The sequence below is a fragment of the Haematobia irritans genome, chromosome 3, assembly GCF_050003625.1.
Source record: "Haematobia irritans isolate KBUSLIRL chromosome 3, ASM5000362v1, whole genome shotgun sequence".
Classification (NCBI taxonomy): Eukaryota; Metazoa; Arthropoda; class Insecta; order Diptera; family Muscidae; genus Haematobia; species Haematobia irritans.
In genome coordinates, this window is record NC_134399.1 from 209,443,159 (window position 1) to 209,458,946 (window position 15,788).

Here is a 15,788-nt window from a genome sequence, read left to right on the forward strand (position 1 = left end):
TTGCCACTCGTGCCAAAAATAATCTAACAAAATTTAAAAAAAAAATTAACAAAAATTTACAAAAATCTCCTTTTGAACTGGTTGATCATTTTTGTGAATTTTTGTGGTTATTATAAAAAAAGTTGTTTTATTCGAAAAATAATATTTATATTTTATTTAATATTTATATTATATTCTTATTTTTTTAGCAACTTTTGTCAAAATTTTATTTCTATAGAAAATTTTGTCAAAATTTTATTTCTATAGAAAATTTTGTCAAAATTTCATTTCTATAGAAAATTTTGTCAAAATTTTATTTCTATTGAAAATGTTGTCAAAATTTTATTTCAATAGAAAATGTTTTCAAAATTTTATTTCTATAGAAATTTTTTTTTACATTTTATTTCTATAGAAAATTTTGTCAAAATTTTATTTCTATAGAAAATTTTGTCAAAATGTTATTGCTATAGAAAATTTTGTCAAAATTTTATTTCTATATAAAATTTTGTCATAATTTCATTTCAATAGAAAATTTTGTCAAAATTTTATTTCTATAGAAAATTTTGTCAAAATTTTAATTCAGTAGAAAATTGTCAAAATTTTATTTCTATAGAAAATTTTGTCAAAATTTTATTTCTATAGAACATTTTGTCAAAATTTTATTTCTATAGAAAATTTTGTCAAAATTTTATTTCTATAGAAAAATTTTTTTCAAAATTTTAATTCTATAGAAAATTTTGTCAAAATTTTAATTCTATAGAAAATTTTTTTCAAAATTTTAATTCTATAGAAAATTTTTTCAAAATTTTATTTCTAAGAAATTTTTTTCAAAATTTTATTTCTATGGAAAATTTTCTCAAAATTTTATTTCTATAGAAAATTTTGTCAAAATTTTATTTCTATAGAAAATTTTGTCAAAATTTTATTTCTATAGAAAATTTTGTCATAATTTTATTTCTATAGAAAATTTTGTCATAATTATATTTCTATAGAAATGCTTGTCAAAATTTTATTTCTATAGAAAATTTTGTCAAAATTTTAGTTCTATAGAAAATTTGGTCAAAATTTTATTTCTATAGAAAATTTTGTCAAAATTTTAGTTCTATAAAAAAATTTATTAAATTTAAAAAAAAATGTTGTCCAAATTTTACATCTATAGAAAAATGTTATTTCTATAGAAAAGTTAGTCAAAATTTTAGTTCTATAGAAAATTTTGTCAAAATTTTATTTCTATAGACAATTTTGTCAAAATTTTATTTCTATAGAAAATTTTGTCAAAATTTTAGTTCTATAGAAAATTTTGTCAATATTTTATTTCTATAGAAAATTTTGTCAAAATTTTACTGCTATAGAAAATTTTATTAAATTAAAAAAAAAAATGTTATCCAAATTTTACATCTATAGAAAAATTTTATTTCTATAGAAAATGTTGTCAAAATTTTATTTCTATAGAGAATTTTGTCAAAATTTTATTTCTATAGAATATTTTGTCAACATTTTATTTCTAAAGAGAATTTTGTCAAAATTTTATTTTTATAGACAATTTTGTCAACATTTTATTTCTATAGAAAATTTTGCCAAATTTCATTTTTTAGCAAATTTTCTCAAAATTTTATTTTTGGACAATTTTGTCAAAATTTCAATTCTACAGAAAAGATTGCCCAATTTATTTCTATAAAAAATGTTGTCCAAATTTTATTGCTATACAAAAGGCTGTCCACATTTTATATATATAGACAAATTTTATTTCTATTGATTATTTTGTCAAAATTGTTTTTCTATAGAAAATTGAACCTCTCACATTCCTTGTCAAACTGTTGGACTTTTCGCCTTCCTCAGCGTTTTGTCTAAAGGTCCTTAAAGCCTACGAAATCTGTAAAAAGGATTTCCCAAGATGATGACAATTTATGATCATTTCATAGCTTCCAAATTATGGCTGCCTTACCAAAAAGGTAAAATATTATACAGAGGACATACAATATACAAAAAAACTTGCCTTAGGCATCTACTTGGTATTCATTCCAGTGTTAACACCTAAGATTACCACAATGTTTATGTCTACGTTTTCTACATTTCATCTTTCGCATCTTTTACACAAGGAAAAAATATGAAATTCTAGTTTTAAAAATAGCACTAAAATTTCAAGGGCGTATGCACATTATCGTCATACTATTGAATGTTGGACAACGACTTCATTTTGCTAAATCGAGTCCATAGTTCCGACCATAGTATAAACCTCAAGCCTTTTTGTGCGCGTCAAGCATTTAAATTCCAACGACCAAACCACTCGACAAATATAAAAAAACATATGCAGTTTGCTCCCTGCTCCATGTCTCACCTCTTCTGCTGCCAGCACATCACAATTATTATTATCGTTTCACTCCAAAGGGATTGGTTGACAGAAGTTCTTTGACATTTCCTTAAATCCAAACATAAACTAAACAAAAGAAATGAAATGAAAACCCTGTACTGCAACCGGTAACCATCGGTAGCGATAAACTGAACGAGTATGTTGAAGTTCCTGACTGGAAAGTGGGAATAACACAACCACCAATACAAAAATACCAATAAAGTGCAAGCATTTAAAATGCATAAATGCATTCGATGAACATAAGTCGTTGATGTGTCTCAAGAAACCATTAAAACGCCTTTGAAATGCACACTTTGTTGTTCGACTTACAACGTCCAACCAACAGCCCTCCGTTTGTCCGTCTATGTCTGTATATTCCCTTCTTAACTACTGAAATGTCATCATCAATAACTTGACTTGCATTGCTTTGTATTACCTGGCAAGCTCTATGCCTTGCATACGCTAACAGAAAAATAAACTCAGGCTTCCAATATCTGAACCTCCCCACGTCCCATGTTAGTACGTACGTTCATATTTTTATATCCGGCATTTAAACGGAAACCATCAAATTGTTGAGTAAAAATTCTTTAAAAAAAAACTCTATAATGCATATATTCAGAGAGTACAGATCGTATGGTTTGCCTAAGGAAGTGCTAATTGGTTTGGGATTTTTTTTTGCCTTGTTCAATGGAGCCCAGAATTTGCCCATTCGTAAATTGTGCTATAAATCAGAGAAAAATAGTTTCGAGTTACAAAATGAGAACAAAGGAAATTTAATTTCCTATCGTAAAATTTTGTGAAAACTTTTCAAAACACGGAATTCTTTTCAAACATTGAAAACAATTTTGATTTTATTTATTTTAGAAATAAAATTTATTTCTATAGAAAATTTTGTCAAAATTTTATTTCTATAGAAAATGTTGTCAAAATTGTATTTCTATAGAAAATTTTGTTAAAAATTTTATTTCTCTAAAAAATTTTGTCATAATTTTATGTCTATAGAAAATTTTGTCAAAATTTTATTTCTATAGAAAATTTTGTCAAAATTTTAATTCTAAGGAAAATTTTGTCAAATTTTTATTTCCCTAAAAAAATTTTGCCAAAATTTTATTTCTAGAGAAAATTTTGTCAACATTTTATTTCTATAGAAATTTTTTCAAATTTTTATTTCTCTAAAAAATTTTGTCAACATTTTATTTCTATGGAAAATTTTGACAAAATTTTATTTTATTTATTTATTCATTCATTCAGAACATGTAATTCTAAGCCTATTTGGCCAAAATAAAATAATTACAGTGGACTACTCTCTAGAGTTGCATACAATATTCATACATAATAATACATAAGGTGTGCAAAAAAGATGTTGAATACTTATAATAAACAATCATTTACAAAAAACTGAGAATTGTATAATTAAGCAAGAAACAAGAAAAGATAATTCTCTTTTTCTCAAAAAAATTTTGTCAAAATTTTATTTTAATAGAAAATTTTGTTAAAATTTTATTTCTATAGAAAATTTTTGTCAACCTTTTATTTCCATAGAAAATTTTGCCAAAATTTTATTTCTATAGAAAATTACGGCAAAATGTTGCATCTATAGAAAATTTTGGCAAGATTTTATTTCTATAGAAAATTTTTTTAAATTTTGTTTCTATAGAAAATTTTGTCAAAATTGTATTTCTATCGAAAATTTTGTCAAAATTTTATTTCTATAGAAAATTTTTTTAAATTTTGTTTCTATAGAAAATTTTGTCAAAATTGTATTTCTGTCGAAAATTTTGTCAAAATTGTATTTCTATAGAAAATTTTGTCAAAATTTTATATCCATAGAAAATGTTGGCAAGGCAAGATTTTATTTCTATAGAAATTTTGTGAAAATTTTATTTCCATAGAAAATTTTGTGAAAATTTTATTTCCATAGAATATTTTGTCAACCTTTTATTTCTATAGAAAATTTTGTCAACATTTTATTTCTATAGAAAATTTTGTCAAAATTTTATTTCCATAGAAAATTTTGTCAAAATTTTATTTCCATAGAAAATTTAGTCAAAATTTAGTCAAAATTTAATTTCTACAGAAAATTTTGACAAAATTTTATTTCTATAGAAAATTTTGTCAAAATTTTATTTCCATAGAAAATTTTTCCAAAATTTTATTTCTATAGAAAATTTTGTAAATTTTTGATTTCTATAGAAAATTTTGTCAAAATTTTATTTCTATAGAAAATTTTGGTAAAATTTTATATCTATAGAAAATTTTGTAAATTTTTGATTTCTATAGAAAATTTTTCAAAATTTTATTTCTATAGAAAATTTTTCAAAATTTTATTTCTATAGAAAATTTTCTCAAAATTTTATTTCTATAGAAAATTTTGTCAAAATTGTATTTCTATAGAAAATTTTTTTAAAATTTTATTTCTATAGAAAATTTTGTCAAAATTTTATTTCTATAGAAAATTTTGTCAAAATTTTATTTCCATAGAAAATTTTGTCAAAATTTCATTTCCATAGAAAATTTTGTCAAAATTTTATTTCTATAGAAAATTTTGTCAAAATTTTATTTCTACAGAAGATTTTCTCAAATTTTATTTTTATGGACAACTTTGCAAATTTTTTTTCTATAGAAAATTTTGTCAACATTTTATTTCTATAGAAATTTTTCCCAAAATGTTATTTCTATAGAAAATTTTCTCAAAATTTTATTTCTATAGAAAATTTTCTCAAAATTTTATTTCTATAGAAAATTTTCTCAAAATTTTATTTCTATAGAAAATTTTCTCAAAATTTTATTTCTGTAGAAAATTTTCTCAAAATTTTATTTCTATAGAAAATTTTGTCAATTTTTGATTTCCATAGAAAATTTTGTCAAAATTTTATTCCTATAAAATTTTTTTCAAAATTTTATTTCTATAGAAAATTTTCTCAAAATTTTATTTCTATAGAAAATTTTGTCAAAATTTTATTTCTATAGAAAATTTTGTCAAAATTTTATTTCCATACAAAATTTTGCCAAAATTTTATTTCTATAGAAAATTTTGTCAAAATTGTCTTTCTACAGAAAATTTTCTCAAATTTTATTTTTATGGATAACTTTGCAAATTATTTTTCTATAGAAAATTTTGTCAATATTTTATTTCTGTAGAAAATTTTCTCAAAATGTTATTTCTATAGAAAATTTTCTCAAAATTTTATTTCTATAGAAAATTTTCTCAAAATTGTATTTCTATAGAAAATTTTGTAAAAATTTTATTTCTAAAGAAAATTTTGTCAAAATTTTATTTCTATAAAAAATTTTGTAAAAAATTTATTTCTATAGAAAATTTTGTCAATTTTTGATTTCTATAAAAAATTTTTTCAAAATTTTATTCCTATAAAATTTTTTTTCAAAATTTTATTTCTATAGAAAATTTTCTCAAAATTTTATTTCTATAAAAAATTTTTTCAAAATTTTATTTCTATAGAAAATTTTCTCAAAATTTTATTTCTATAGAAAATTTTGTCAAAATTTTATTTCTATACAAAAATTTTTCAAAATTTTATTTCTATAGAAAATTTTTTAAAAATTTTATTTCTATAGAAAATTTTTTAAAAATTTTATTTCTACAGAAAATTTTGTCAAAATTTTATTTCTGTAGAAAATTTTGTAAAAAAATTATTTCTATAGAAAATTTTGTCAATTTTTGATTTCTATAGAAAATTTTGTCACAATTTTATTCCTATAAATTTTTTTTTCAAAATTTTATTTCTATAGAAAATTTTCTCAAAATTTTATTTCTATAGAAAATTTTTTCAAAATTTTATTTCTATAGAAAATTTTCTCAAAATTTTATTTCTATAGAAAATTTTGTCAAAATTTTATTTCTATACAAAAATTTTTCAAAATTTTATTTCTATAGAAAATTTTTTAAAAATTTTATTTCTATAGAAAATTTTTTAAAAATTTTATTTCTATAGAAAATTTTTTAATAATTTTATTTCTATAGAAAATTTTCTTAAAATTTTATTACTATAGAAAATTTTCTTAAAATTTTATCTCTATAGAAAATTTTGTCAAAATTGTATTCCTACAGAATATTTTGTCAAAATTTTATTTCTATAGAAAATTTTTTCAAAATTTTATTTCTATAGAAAATTTTTTCAAAATTTTATTTCTACAGAAAATTTTCTCAAATTTTATTTTTATGGATAACTTTGCAAATTTTTTTTCCATAGAAAATTTTGTCAAATGTTTATTTATTATTATTAATTTTTTCAAAATTTTATTTCTAAAAAAATTGTCAACATTTTATTTGTATAGAACATTTTGTCCTGGGAAACATGGATTTCAGGATATCCCTTCAAAAAGATCTGTGATATCGTGAGAAATTTTTAACTCCTGTTTTGCCCCTCTTTTCAAGTTCAATTACTGTAAACGAATAGTTTGCCATCAAAACCACCAGTAGGGCAAAAAGCACATCAATTTAATTGAGATTGCTGCAAGGCAATTAAATTTAATTAAAAATCTTCATTTTGCCACTTAAGCACTTTGTCGCATATATGTGAATGTGGGGACTTCAAAGTAAAGAATTGGAAAACCTCAGTAATTTTTGGAGGATAGGTGAAGAATAACAATTTAGATAACAGTGAACTGAACTGAAAAAAAATGTATCACCCTTTCCTACTAAAGATTTCCAAAAAAAACATCATAAAGACTTTACATTGAATGAAATTTCAAGTTATTTTTAAGTTTTAATAGTGACTCATATATATTTTTGGGCCTGGCCTCTTGGCTGGATGACTTGCCTGTCAACACTTCCTTGGTTAGTTCCTTGTGAATACCAAGTATACGAGGAAAAAACAACCGCATGTCTTAAATTTTGGTTTGAACCCCAAATTGTTAGGGAGAAATGTCTTTGGTAATCGCTAAATGTATTTTAATTCATTGCTTCGCTGTTGTATTACATTTCATGCTGATAAAAATGTGTTATATTTTCCCTTTTTTCTACCATGGGTAATGGCAAAATCCTCCCTTAATGTGTCATTTTGTGTCAAGTATCCGGGCTTCAATGAAAATAAAGCGTGTCATGCCATCTTTTTCGGTGGGGGTGTGTTGCATATGAGTATGGGGGTTTCCTTAACACACCTTGAAACTCTTCCATTTATTGTGGTGCCTTTATTATATTCTATTAGGATTTAAAGATTTGTGATAATGTGCCTTCAAATCCAATCTATTCCAACCCCAAAAACCGAATGAATAAACACTTTTGTGTAAATTTTATCCATTAAGGGTTGTTAGCAGGTAAAAATGAAATTATTTGTTTGTTTTGCTTTCCAAAAAATTCAGTTCTAGTCCCAAAGGATAAATATTTTAGCTTTTAGAAAAACTTGCAAAAAAAATTTCTTATGTGCCTAAAATCATGAGGTGAAACATTTAGTAGGCTCCTTAATTCATCCCTATAGGGGAGATAGCGTGTTTAAACCGAATTGTAACCTAAAGTGGTCTGTTGATACAACAATGAAAAAAATTTTTTTTTTCGTTGGCCATATTAGTTTAGATGTCTCACATATGCCCCTGTGCAATTTCTTTAAGGACATGCCTGCAGAGACTAAGAACACGATGTGTGTTATTGTGGTGTTTTCTAGTTCAATTTTTATACCCTCCATCATCGGATGGGGATATACAAAATTTGTCATTCCATTTGTAACCCATCGAAATATTGGTCTCAGATCCTATACAGTATAAACATACTGATCCGTGGTGAAATTCTGAGCCGATATAGTGATGTCCGTCTAGCCTTCACGCCAACTTTTGAACGAAAGAAGTTATCGACTTGAAACTGGGTACATGTAGTTGTTATGGATGTCGGTCCGATGGATCAAATCGGACGTTTAGATATAGACTCCACATAAACTAACACCAGAAATGATCCGAAATGTTAAATCCAGATTTGATCGAAATCCACGCATCAGTGGTAGAAGACTTCCTTGTGAACCGAACATATCGCAACAACAAATGTGAGGGACAAATTCGATACAGGGACAATTCCGTTTCTGTGATCGTGTTCTAAACGTAGGTTCATGGCTTCATTTCTACTGTGATCCCAATTCTTGGACATTTGGGGAATTTTGGAAAAAAACGGTTAGCACTTAAAGATACCAAAGTGTCGATCATATCAAGACGGCGCTTCGCCGGGAATGAGCCAAAATATAGCAGAACTTTGAAGGCTCTGCGATATTTGTATGCGAATCCAACTGATCGAAGTGCATAAAGAACTTCGAAAAATGCTACTTGACAATAATATTGAATTAGTTTTTTCATTATTTTGAAGCAATATTTATGTTATTAATAACGAATTTTAATGAAATCAACTTTTTAACGAAATAAATCTTGATTTGAATATCTAAAACGGCACATTACTAAAAATTATTATTTTTTTGTATTTGCGCCTGCTAAATCCCTTCCACGGCCAATAATATTTTCGCATTCCCTACACACAAAGAAAATTTCATTAAAAGTCCGCCAACGAAAAATGTTCATTGATATAACGAAACATTTTCATTAATACAATGAAAATATTCGTTAATAGTACGAAACGTTACGTTGATTGGCAGAAAATTCGTTATATTAACGAAAAAATTCGTTGTATTAAGGAATTTTTTTCATTGGCTGACTTTTAACGACACATTTCGTTAATATAACGAAACTTTTTCTATTAGTGTATGTATTGCTAAATAACGCCGTAAAAACATGGGAACCTATACGAGATAATGCTTTTTGGCACGTCAAACATTCATATGATCCAAAATAATTTCCATATCGTGTTTCATCTAATCGCTAAACAACATACGACAACATTCGTTGCTCAAACGAGACTGAATAGTGTTTTGAAAATACAAATTCATTTCGTCGTGTGTATGAAAACTGTTTTGAGCTTTAATTGAGCGAGAGAACATTTTGGAGATTAAGGGAAAAACGCCGCTTATCCCTGCTCTTATCATTTTTATTTGCTGGTAAAGAAAAACTCTTAAGAGTCAAAAGAAAAATTTGTTTGTCCAAAATGTCGTTCCTCAGAAAAGAAAATTCTTCTTTCAATACCATTTTATAGATAATTTAAAAATTCAGACATTAAGTTAGGTTAGGTTAGGTATAGTGGCAGCCCAATATTTCAGGCTAACTTAAACTATCCCCTCCATTGTGATACCACAGTGGTGAACTTCACTTTTATCACTGAGTGCTGGTCGATTCTATATTTCAGCTCAATGACAAGGGTCCTTCTTTTTATAGCCGAGTCCGAAAGCTTTGAAACACTCAGATATGTCACCAGCATTACGGAGAGGGGATAAACTACCGCTGAAATACAGTTTGGTGTACGGTCGAAATTTGGGTCGCCCCCACGGGCTTACTAACAATTGCACCACGGTGACTCCCAAAAAAATCAGACATTGTCTATTTCATTATTTAGTCTACTAGTATACGAACAATTAACAAAGAATCACTCAGATATGTCACCAGCAATACAGAGAGGGGATAAACCACCGCTGAAAAACTTTTTGGTGTTCGGTCGAAATTTGGGTCGCTCCCACGGGCTTACTAACAATTGCACCACGGTGACTCCCAAAAAATTCAGACATTGTCTATTTCATTATTTAGTCTACTAGTATACGAACAATTAACAAAGAATCGCATCCCTGCAACAAAAACAATATAAAATATTTCTACAATCTAAATTATACGACTACAATAATCATAAAAGCTAATTCCCTGGTGAAAAAGTGAAAAATTCTAAATGACAGTCATTGAACGAAACTGCGAATAAAGCAACAGACAACAACCGGTAAAAGCAATAGCAGCAGCATCAGCAGCACACGCCCCAAAAATAACCAACAGGAAAACCCAGTGAATAGTGCACGCATATATATAGTACACACACAACGCACATGCTTCCAAGGACCAAACAAAAAGAAAATCCTTGTAAAACAGAGAGAAAGACGAAATTGAGGAATTGAGAAAAACTACAATACATAATTCACAGATGTATGGCTACTCCACCCGCTAAAAATCTTGCAGGAAATGGAATTTTGAACAAACACAGAAAAGGGAAACAGATACAGAAAATATCCCATATAATAATACTCACACACACACACATTGGTCTCAACACCCCCCCAAAAGAGGTGGCAAATCAGGAATAGAAGAAAGCCGGCAAAAACAACCAAACAATAGACATGTGCTCATGTGCTCGTATTGTACACTCTCACACAGAGCACAATGGGATTCTCTGCAATTAGGGAAACAATGTTGTTCTATGAAGCATAATAACTTGAGGATATTCAACGAAATGAGATGAAAAACGGAGGTAACTACAACATCCCCGTCATATACCTTGGTTATTGGAAATTCTGACTTCCCATGTTCAGCTGATCGAATTTGTAGAGATTGAATAGAAAGAATGCAGTTCAACCACATTATTAATACCACTTTTTGCACCCCTTTTCTTTAATAATGGTGGAGTTATCATCTCTTAAATCCAAATGTCATCAACTAGAAATGCGTTCATTACAAAATCCCACAAAAGGTATTTTCGCAACTACAACAGTCATTCGACCAAATGGAGACCCAGAGAGTCCACCACTGGTGAATACCACCAGGACTTATAAATTAAACATGAACACTACTTTGTTTGAAACATGTTTTGCCATTCCATCCATCTTTCTTCGTCTTACCCCCACCACCTTTACTCTACAATGACTATGTTTTTAGCGTTTTCTTTTACACAGATTATATGTTTGAATGAAATATAGATGGTGGTATAGACCGCTAGCAAAAGATGATGACGATGCACAATTCCAATTTCCACAGTTCGAATTCTACAGTAAGACACTACAACTAATCATAGAATCCCCCATCTATGTAGTGCTGATGATAGCAAAAGTGGCAACACTACGAGTGTTTGTATTGCGGTTCTTGGTCAAGTGTGAGAAGCAACAGTGATGTCAATATTGCGTTTGGTTAAACGGAAAGAATTTTATGTGCTTGTTTGCTATAAGTACGGGTTTATTTACTTATTAAGCTGAGTACTATGTTCAGTTTTCAAGCTGAAAATCAGCTTGTTTTCACGGTTACTTTTTTAAATTAATTAGTTCAGAAATATAAAATGATTCGGAATTAATTCCCTGTATATGTTCCATCCACTATTTGACAAGACTTGATAAAAATATAATCGTCTTCATAAGTATTTTTGTACTTTTAATTTAGTGTTTTGGTGAAAAAAAAACCGAACAGAGTACTCACCTTTAGTTCACGTTTCACACATGAAAATCATAAATTTTCATGGTTACAGAAATATCAAAAATGTCGTTGTATGAAAATTAAATAACGTTTGATATTCACCGGATTTGTAACATGTAAAAAAAATAAATATTTGGAAAACGGATGTTGCAAACATTTCTCTTTTGCTATAGTTTTTTGTTTTGTATCTCTGCGAAAATTTCATGCTTTTATCACCAAATCAAATTGTTTGTAACAAAATTTTTATTTTTGCTGCAAATAAAACCTTTTGGTCAAAAACCACAGTCGAACGCACCTCTTTTCCCATAAACGAATGGGCTGTACGCCATATATATGGTGCATATCTTAATGTTTCGAGGTAGAAATTAGAGGTGTGCGCGTGAGTGAAATTTCACTCATTCTCACGCAAATTCACGAATTAAAATGTCTATTCACGCACGCTTACGCGTGGTACGTGTGGTAGCCACTCACACTCATGCATATTCACGAAATGTAAATCAGTACTCACGCACGCTCAGGCACGAACTACTTTTAATGACTCACGCACGATTCACGTGACTCACTACAAATTCACGAGACTCACTATATTTTCCAACCGGGAATGAGCAAAGGTAACAAAATTCATGAATAGAATATAATTCCACAGCTAAATTTCAGTTAACATACGAGTAAGAATTAAATCTTGATTTTCTTCGTGAGCATGATTTTACAGAAATTTTATTCACGCACATTCACGAACTAATTTTATTTCTCACGTATGACATATTTGTTTCAGTCCCATTCAAGCACATTCACGAGAGTTGCTTCAGATTTCGTTCATGATTCACGCGTGTCACGCCCACACCTCTAGTACAAATATAATGTAGTACACTGCAATATCGGAGATCCTAATTGACAACTTCAAAATTTATGGAACAACTTCTAATTTTTTGTTGGTAAATTCTTTAACTTGGGTTTGTGTGCCCAACAATGTGGTCTATAAATAGAACTGCTTAACCGTATGGGTTGTTTGTGCGTTGCAGCAATAGCGATAATTGTCGGTTGATGTCAGTAAAAGCTACATAAAGCAGTGGATAGTGCCTTTGCCTACGATTCTCGATTCTCATTCTGGGAAAAATGTTTACAATTGAATAATTTCTTCTACGTTGCTTGTAGTGGAGAAGAAAGTGCTGAGAAATAAATAAACGTTGTGGATGTGAGAAATATATAGTGAAGATGGTATTACCCAAAAGAATTGTTTTTTATCCTTTATTAACCATAAACAGCTTATCTACGCCTGAGAGACGTATGCGTTTTTTTTTTAGTTTTTCGCTCTCCGTCATGAAAATCAGTACCGAAAATGTGATTTTTTTTGTTACAAAATAAATAAAAGTTTGGCCAAAAAGGTTTTTAAATGATAAGGATTTGTATATAGAATCGGTGTAAGTACAAAAATTCAAAATTTTTTTTCATGTGATGACAAACGTCCCACAGACGTATGTTTAGCTTATCCGTGACTTTCAGTAGCATAAGCTTTCTAGGATAAAATTGTTTTCCAATACTACAAAAAGAGTCACGTTTATCACAAAAATGTTTTGTTTACTTGTGTACTGATAGCGATACATAAATACATTAGTTGATAATGTACATAAATACATTATGTAAAAACATTATTTTAAATATTGCAAAAGACGTCCAAATTTATCATAAAAACAAGATACTTTTCTTCCAAAGCAAAGGACTTAAAAATATGGTAATTTAACCACCATTTTTATTAAGCTCCCTTATGCGCCGTTCAGACTATAAGTTTATCCGGACGAAATGTCTGTGTTTGTACGTTACATATATGTGAGTTAGGAACTTAACTGCTGAAAATATTTCAGTTAAAGCTAACCGGAGAGAATATATTTTCTGTTAAGTGGCAGTTAAAGCCTAACCGAGCTACATGAAAATGACCGTAAGTGGGCTGAAGAAAACGATTGCAGATGAAAGGCCAAAAATACCGGCAAATAACACTTCATTTACTTAAGCATTTTTTTATAGTTTCAAAATAATAGACCTAGAAATTGATTCTGAAATTTAAATTATTTCCACATATGTTATTTTGCCATTTCAATCAATAATTTTTTTCCACCCAAAACAACATTGTGGTCGTTTGATTTACACGAGAGCGTACACCAAAAAAAATGAATCCATCGTGGAAGAAAATGTAGGTTTATTTTAGAAAACTTTAACTAAAATAGTTTTCTAATTGCAACATGTTACAAATAAGTTAATAATTTTTATCAAATTGAAGAAATATTATTAAAAATAATTAATTTTTTTCTGTTGTTTGATAAAATTTTATATGTTGAAAGAAAAAATTGGATTTAAAAATTGTTAAAATGTCTTTAGCGCTGTACGAAGTTCATGACAGGTACAATTTTAGTAAAATTTAATCATTCGAGAGACAATTTAACTCAATTTAAGCAAACTTCTGCCATTTTAGGAAAATATGAACTATTTTACTTTTTAGTAAAATTGTGCACTATATTTGTATACAACTTTTCTTCTTATTTTTAGTTCACGTCATTAAAGTTAGCAAAAAATTATTCAAATAAGGAACATTTACTCATATTGTACAAAACTTAACTAAAATCAACTAATATTCATGAAATAAAATAAAGTTCAGTTGGCATTAGGGCCCCTTTTTTCTGGGTGTAATTTCCGCTTTAAAAACATGTTTAATTCAATTTAGGATTCTTATTGGGAATTGAGATTTGTAATTTTATAAATCCTAGATTTGAAATTCGGTTGTTTTCTCAAAATATTTTTAAACTAAAAAAATCCACGTCTTTAAAGGATCCAAGTAAATTTTTCCTGCGTGCATGGGAATAAAAACGCTAAAGTGTAACACCGTTAGCGGATGAGAAGAGTCAAATGAAATCAAATGTAATTGGCAGTTCGAGATTCTGACACACACACACACACACATAAGAATTGCATTGTCACTCACCAGGATATAGTTCTAGAAAAAATAAGCGAAAAACTTGCAGCACTACAGAAGCAACACAGAAGAAAAAAACATGAGCTGCACGAAAAACGGGGAGAATTAATAAAGTGTAATTGCAATGCCAATGTCACGGATAATTAGGATAATGAAGAATTGGTAAATGAATAAAACAACATATTAGCAGCCATGAAGAAGAAGAATACATAAGGAAAAGAGAAAGAAAAAGCCGGTTTCATATGATAAAAAAATTATAATAAATTAATCTAAAAATAAGTGAGCGATAAGTGTCAATCTTTATCAACTAGAGATATCCTATTAGAACAGGAGGATCTTCTCCACGTTACCAATCAGAATTATCAGGAGATTTTTGTTTGCAATACTTACACGTTAATTCTTTTGTTTCCGCTTTTGCAGGAGGTTGACTGAAAAAATCCTTTGATAATTTTGATTACAAAACAAATTTATTTTACGTTTCGTTATTCCGTTTAGCAAAACTTTCTTTTTTTATACAGATGTTGTTTTTGTTTAAACACTTTTTATGTCACACTATTATTCCTTGCTTAATATTTGGATTTTCTTTTAAATATTTTTTTCTACCGGCTTTAGACTTTTTTCCCTTTTTATGCGCTTGCTTTGTGTCGTCGAATTTGTTGTTTTACCTTTGTTGTGTATTCCTCTGTTACACCCTTTTTTCTGGATTGCTATAAGAAATCTCGAAAATAATCTATGTTTTTCTTTATGACTTTTTCCACATTTGTATTCACCGATTTTTAAGGATAATTTTATCCAAGTTATTAATTATTTTGCTGGAGAAAAAATAAATTTTTCACTTAATTTCTTTTTCTCTGCGGAGAGATTTTTTATTTCAAAAATTTCTTCCTTTACTGGAGATGATAAATTATTCGGCAAATATTTAATTTTTATCCGCTTTTGATAATTGCAAAGACCACACTCAACCGCTCACGAGATTCGAATGAAATCTCTTTTCGTATTTCATTGGTCTTTTCAGTTTCTTAAGCCGGCTTTTTGCATTCGTTTGCCATCACACCTATGCACATACACAATCAGAGATGGCAAAACTATATGAACGTAAAATATGAACTTTAAAATAAAATCAAGTACTATTGTTACCATTAATACAAGTAAAATATATCTATATGCGAAGGGAGTCAATGACATATTTTGAAAACACGGTATTTAAATAAATTTTATTCTACTCAT

General features: G+C 27.8%; 1 protein-coding gene across 2 annotated transcripts in view; it reads right to left on the reverse strand.

Moving 5' to 3' along the window:
- Nucleotides 1-15,542, reverse strand: part of sn (fascin domain-containing protein singed) — a 134,445-nt gene extending 118,903 nt beyond the window's left edge. The window contains exons 1-2 of one of the 2 annotated variants that reach the window (XM_075302487.1): nucleotides 15,332-15,542; nucleotides 14,952-15,268 (exon numbers count right to left, since the gene is read on the reverse strand). The gene's annotated coding sequence lies outside the window, so the exon portion shown is untranslated. Of the gene's footprint in view, nucleotides 1-14,951 lie in introns of both variants that reach the window. The other variant, XM_075302486.1, reaches the window with a different exon arrangement.
- Nucleotides 15,543-15,788: the final 246 nt, after the last annotated feature.